The sequence below is a fragment of the Myotis lucifugus genome, unplaced genomic scaffold, assembly GCF_000147115.1.
Source record: "Myotis lucifugus unplaced genomic scaffold, Myoluc2.0 scaffold_577, whole genome shotgun sequence".
NCBI classification, from domain to species: Eukaryota; Metazoa; Chordata; class Mammalia; order Chiroptera; family Vespertilionidae; genus Myotis; species Myotis lucifugus.
The window spans coordinates 59,948-66,977 of record NW_005871625.1 but is presented as its reverse complement, the minus strand read 5'-3'; the positions used below and the strand labels follow the sequence as shown (position 1 = coordinate 66,977).

General features: G+C 45.2%; 1 pseudogene; it reads left to right on the top strand.

Moving 5' to 3' along the window:
* The first annotated feature begins 207 nt into the window (after positions 1-207).
* The window catches only part of LOC102419569, a 21,852-nt pseudogene continuing 15,029 nt past the window's right edge, over positions 208-7,030 (top strand).

The window sequence follows — 7,030 nt, the reverse complement described above, 5'->3', positions numbered from 1 at the left end:
GTTAGGTCCTAAAGTCTAACCCCAAATCTCAGTGGATTCAGGAAGTCTCCAGGGGTCAGGTCCAATGGGCTACCGAAGCGGAAATGCTTCAAAAATTACTTCCTTCGGTCTCAAGGGTTCATGGGAACTGTAGTCTTGACTGTGTGGGCCTACCGAAGAGGCCTCTGGGAAAGGGTCTTCAGCAGTCACTCTGCGCAAGTGCTCACCAGTCCCGCCTCCTCCAGGTCGCCTTCCGGGGTCTGTGCCGAGGCAGAGCCTGCGCACCTGAGTGAGAACCCGAGCCCCCGCAGGCAGGTAAGCTCAAGTGTGGGGCGCGGGAGCCGGCAGTCCCGGGTTCCGCCGCGGGCCCTCCCTGCCCCAAGCCCTGTGCCTGCGGGTCCTCCTCGCCGCTCCCGCAGCGCAGGTGGGACCGAGTCCTCCAGGGAGGAGACGCCCTGTGCGGCCAGCGGGGGACTGCCGGGGCGCCAGGGGAGTGCACCCTCTGGACGCTCACAGTGCACAAGGGGCTACTCACAGTTTATGCAGATATTCTGAGAACGAAATAAGGCGTCATCTGCAAAATACGTTGCCAAATGCCGTGTGATCACTGTGTAAATGGCTACCAAGACACTTTGTTCCCTTGTTTTGTTTCATTTAGCGCCGACAACAAGCCTACTTGTCGGTATGGACGTGCCATTTTAAGAAGCGAGAGGAGTTTGCTGCGGGCGGAATGAAATACCCCAGAGCAGGAGCTGGCCGTGCAGAGCGGTAGGATGCAAATGCAGATTTTACCCCCTGTCTCTTGCTCTCCTAAAACCCTCCCCGCCCCAAACCCGAAGTTGCAACCATTGCAGCACATAGAAGAGTAGCCTGTCCCCAGATTCCCAGAGACGTGATTGTACAGTGAACGGGGACAGGACCTCATTTGGTAAATATACTTGGGATTCGTGGGTTTTCTCCAGAACCCCGGGTCAGACTGCGGCTCTTGCAGCTTCCTGCACTGTCCAGGCCTCCTCCATCCTCAAAGGCCCAGTCTGGCCATCACATGCAGTGCTGGCCAATAGAAAGATAATGCAAATACAGTATAAAAATATCATTTAAAAAATTTCAGTAGTCACAGTGAAAAGAAAGGAGGTGAATGAATTCAATACCGATTTAATTCAGTACAGTCAAAATTTGTCCTGTGGAGCAGCCACATTTCAGGTGCAGGGGCTGCAGCTGCTGGCTCCAGTCCTGGTGTCTGGGCCAGCCAGACAAGGTTGAGCCGGGCTGAGGCAGGGAGGTGGGAATTGAGAAAAGAAAGAATGACAGGAAAGCCGGATCGGTAGGACCCCAGTTCTCTCGATGAACTGAAGTGAGTTTATTAGCTATACAATCCTATTTATACACAACACACTGAATAGGAGGTCTGTCAAGAGGAATGTATTCTTTGTTCCTCTTAATCTCTAAGGGAGAGACACAGCAGAAGGACAAGTTTTCAGTACAGCATATCTCAGTAAATAGTTACAGACTTCTTGGTAAGCCATGAAAGGCTGTTCTCATTCTACTGATAATCGCCATCCAAATTCTACTGATAATCGCCATCCAAACAAGTCTGGGAAAACTGTGTGGGTAAGGGTCCCAGCCTTGCTAGCCCCTTCAGGTGCAAGGACCTTGCCAGCTTACATCTGGCCCCCAACACCTGAGTAGTACATTCTTAGTGAATTCCAAAAGGGTCAGGCTTAGAATGTCGGAGGGAGGTTTCAAATAAAGTGCATTTGTTTCTCAGGCTCAGGTCCCAGTTCCTCTGGAGCAAAGTGACTCTTTCACGTCAGGAAGGAGGGAGCTCCAGAAACAGCTGCCACTTGGAAGAACAGCCATTCTGACAGACCCTTCACCAGAGCTTCAGAGCAGAGGCAGAAGTTTCTAGAAAGGAGCAGGTGCTGATTTGCCCCACTAGAAGCAGGTCTTGAGACCTGTACAGCATGAGTCAAACTGGGTGATGTTGCCACATCCAAATGCCATCACAGACTGTGACAGTGGGAGCTGTGGACCAGTTTGCAGGAGGTGGGAGCCTTGTTTTGAGTGGGATGGGGTACTGTCAGGCTGCACAGGAAAAGGCACTTCAGTGGATGGCTGGTGAGGACAGATGTCCAGGGAAGGTGTAACCTGCCGGAGCTGATGAAATCCTGAACACTAGGTTTCCTTTATTCTGCCCGCACTCCAGATTCTGAGCTGCTCTCAGACCTGTCCATCAGCACACGTGGCATCTAGAGTTATGCAAATGCTCCCTCTTTCCTGAATGTAGAGATAACAGAATGAGCGTAGAAAGGGCTTTCTATATTGGCCACTTTTGAAAACCCAAAAATATTGGTCCCGAAATGAATGATTTTTGTAGAGTCACCCAGGGCAGAACCAAAGAGCAGCAATACAGTACTGTTTACTCACACAGAACAGTGCTGTAAACATCTTCTCTAAAGATCTTTGTAGAAACTGTAACTAATTGAGAGCAAAAAGTTTAAGAATTTATTTCTTACATAAAATGTCCCACCATATTTTAGAGTTTTCTGGGGAAACTAACTCAAGCTGTAAAGACAACAAGAACTTGATTAATAATCCAGCCAGAGTAGTTTTTTGACATTAGTTTTAATGAAAGTAGGGGGTTTCACCTCTGGTGTACCTGAATTTATTTAAGGAATCCTCTGTTTTATTTAGTTTTTAAAATTTTTTGTTTTAATTAGGAGGGAGCATAAATTGTTAATTCATTGACAAAATGCAGTTTACTTAGTGAAAATGCAAGATTAAGCCCACGTGATCATCTCAGAGATGCAGATATTCAGTAGGTGCTACCTCTGTGTGGTTTCTGCTGTTCCTCCTCAAGACTATCAGAGGGGCCCAGCTGGTGTAGCTCAGTGGTTGAGCATTGACCTATGAACTAGGAGGCCACGGTTTGATTCCTGGTTTGGGCATATGGCTGGGTTGTGGGCTCAATTTCCAGTGGGGGAACGAAGGAGGCAGCCAGTCAATGATTCTCTCTCCTCATTGATGTTTCTGTCTCTCCCTCTTTCTTCCTCTCTGAAATCAATAATAAAAAAATAATGTCAAAGGGACATTCTGCCATAGGGAAGCCTTTTCTCCACCTGGTTTTAGGAGATTTTTTAGGCAGATGAATAAAGGAATTGTAAGGCAGACCAGGTTTCTCATGACCCCATTTCCCTTCCCTTCTCCCCAGCTAGACCTTCACAGTTTTTTACCTTCTTGCAAGAGCAGCAGAAAATGAACGAAGCTCAGGTGAGTTCAGTTTTTAATAACCAATTTATTTTACAGTAGATTTTATAAGGGCTTAAGTGTCTCTGTGTTAACATGGAAAAATAGAAATGGATCAGATGCATTTGGAGAAGATACAGAAATACAGATGAATAGCAGAACAAAGTTGGCATGTGGATATATGCAGAAATTTATTTCTGAGGGTTCTGATATCGGTGTCAGAATGTCAGACAATACTTCCTTAAAGGCTGACATTGGTGTGGAGATAAAGTAAACTGATTCCCCATAAAGACAATTGAAAATAAAAAATAATCTTTGTTGTTTTCAAGTAGGCGATTTGTTAACAACTTTCCAATAATATAACCCTGAAATAATATAGAATATTACCTCTAATTGTTCTTCAATTAAAGTAGAAGACTTAATGTTATATGTAAACTCAGTTAATACTAATTTTCTGAAACTGAAACACGGGTTGAATTAAGGCATTTTTCTGATAAATCAACTGAATATCCTCAAAATTACTCTGCATAAATACGAACTGCATGTAAGTGGCTTTCCAGATCCCCAGGAATATATAGGAGCTGTACAGAATCTTTATTGACCTTTCATTCCCCAGCATTTCCTTTTAAGCTTCTCGATTGGTCATTGGTTGCCCCTGCTGTTATTACCACCTCAGGTAGCCACTAAGTTAAACAAATGCCTTTCAGTGTTTTGTTTTTGCCTTTCAGTGTTTTGACAGATGCGTCTGAAGATAGTCTATTCCCACTACGTAAGCTCCAAGTTAGCTCAGATAAAGACATCCTTGTAAGCCGGGTCTTTCAGGGAACCTCCAAATTGACCAAGTGATGACAGTTTTCTGGGAGTGAGGTTTTGATTTGATGGAACTCCAACCCTCTTGTAGTTGCCAGGTTGCAGACTTTTGGTTCTCAAACTACTGCTGAGTTGGAGAGAGAGGGTTAAATTAAAAGGACACAATATTGTTCTTACTGTGAGTCAGCCGTTTTTCTTGTATATTTCCACAGATTGCCTTTGCTAACTTCTATAATTTTTGCCAGTTTTTTCATTCCTTTAGTGGAGGAGATAATTATCTGGGATGACTGCTTCAACATTTTTACCTAAACCACTTGTTAGCTTAATTAAAAAAAAAATCCAGCCGATGTTTATTAAGCCAGATATTAAAGATTAGCTAAAATGAAAAAATTCCATTTTTCTCACTAATATTTTAGTTTTGGAAAATATAGTTAAATTTTCTTTATTTGTTTAGATTACAATAAATCTAATGAGAAGTGTTCCTGTTCTTGTTTTCATTTGTTTTAGTTCCCAGCTACTAGTTCTGAGCTTCACACAGAGCAGGTATTCACTCGGTAATGAAGACATGAATGAACATGTAATTGGATTGTGTCTGTCCTCTTATCTCTTAATCTCCTTCCCATTCTTTCTACTTTTTAATTGTGACAAGATCCACTCTCAACAAATTTCTCTCTGTACAATTCAGTGTTAAGTAGAGGCACAGTGTTGTACAGCAGATCTCTAGAACGTAATGTTTTTCACAAGTGAAACATGCTCCTTGAACAGCAACTCTCTGCTTCTCACCACCAGCCCCTTGGAAGACTTGTGGAAACTTTCCCTTTTTTTGTTTTCCAAAACTCTGCTCTCTCATGCATCTATTATTACTTTTCAAAAAGTTCTCTGGCTTTGTGGCCTATACTTTTTCTGTCAGTGTCTTTATTTATTACTAGAGGCCCAGTGCATGAAATTCGTGCATGGGGGCGGGGGGGTGTTCCTTCAGCCCAGCCTGCACGCTCTCCAATCTGGGACATCCCTCTCACCATCTGGGACTGCTGGCTCCTAACTGCCCACCTGCCTGCCTGCCTGCCTGATCTCCCCTAACTGCCCCCCCTGCCTGCCTGGTCAACACCAACTGCACCCCCCAGCTGGCCTGGTCGCCCACAACTTATCCCCACTGGCCTGGTCACTCCACACAGCCTGCTGTTCAGTCGTTTGGTTGTCCCTCACTAACCCCCCTGCCGGCCTGGTCGCCCCATGCAGCCTGCTGTTAAGTCATTTGGTCATCCCTCACTAACCCTCCTGCCAGCCTGGTTGCCCCACGCAGCCTGCTGAACGTTACTGTCACTGTGATGGCATCCGAGACAATTTGCATATTCCTCTATTATTAGTATAGATTATTTGTTAATCCTCACCTGAGGATATATTTTCCATTAATTATTAGAGAGAGTGAAAGGAAAAAGGGAGGGAAAGGGAAAAAGAGAGGTAGGGAGGGAGAGACAGAGATAGAGGTAGAGAGAAAATCATCAATGTGAGACACATTGGTTGGTTGGTTGCCTCCCACATGAAGCCCAATCAGACCCCGGACTGGACCTAGGGATCGAACCTGCAATCCAGGTATGTGTCCTTAACCAGGAATTAAATTCAAGACCCTTTGGTGCACAGGCCAACGCTCTAACCTCTGAGAAATACCTGCCAGGGCTCTGCTAGCCTCTTAATATTTCTCAAATGTTTTTGGTACTTTGCTCATTTCCTTCATGCTCAAGTTGCTGTCTGATTCCTTCTGATAACTTCAGTTACCATCTAAATTGCTAGTAACTCCTTAATGTTTGTCTCCATCCTAAACCTCCTCTCTGTGTTCTAAAATCATGCATATACTAGTTTAAGGGACAGTTCCAGCTTTACATTCCATAGACTCTTCAGTAGCAACATGAACGCATCTGTCACATTAGAACTGATAGCACATCTTTTCCTTTTGTGTCCCAAGTCAGTATTTGGCACCAGCATTGAAGGAGCAGCTCTTTGCTAGACTGGGTAACGACATAAGAAAGTAGTTACCACATTGGTTGTTGCTTCTGCTCTGTGACTACTTCCCTATCCTTATAGCAGTTGCTGTTACTTCAGTGTAGATTGTGTTCTCTCATACTGGTCTCTCTGATTCCACCTCCTTGGTAGGTTGTTCTTTGCTCTTTATGAGCTCTAGATTTATATATCTTTACTAGTGACCTCGTGCACGGATTCATGCACATTGAAAGGAAAGCGTCTGCAGAGTGAACAGGGTCCCTCTGGCAGGTGGGGGTCCCTTGGCCTGGCCCGGCCTGCGGGGATCGGGCCGAAACCAACTCTCCAACATCCCCCGAGGGGTCCTGGAGTGCAAGAGGGCACTCTGCAAAGTTGCTGTCATACAAGGTGTGGAATGCAAATGCAAGTCTGCAGTAAACCAGATTGGGGTGGACAGTGCCCCAGTAACAACATAACCCACGGCTGAAGGTGGAATCGCAAGGCCCCGCAAGGAATCGGGCTCCCTCCTCTCTGGTTTTGGGTGTGTCACCCGAGAGCCACCACTGCCAAGTCACTGCAGCTCGGCAGCTCCTGCGTTGAGAGTCTGCCCCTTGGTGGTCGTGAGCATCATAGCGACTGGTCAGACGGAGGGAAGGACACTTAGCATATTAGCCTTTTATATATATATAGCTACATTTATTTATTCATGAGCTAAATCATGTATGATATCTCCACATCTTACATGCATCTCTTTCTTGACTCCCATTATGTATGGTAGTGATGTCCAAGGAGGGATTGAACATCCTAGAATTCTCTAGAATACCCAGGATAATCACTTGGGATGTAGAAGAGCTGTAGGAGGTCTCTTTACACTGGATTTGTTTTGTTTTGTTTAAAAACACTGTAATTTGGCCTGGTTTGTTTGGCTTAGTGGTTAGAGTGTTGGCCTGTGCACCATAGGGTCATGGGTCAATTCCTGGTCAAGGGCACATACCTGAGTTGTAGGTTCCATCCCTGG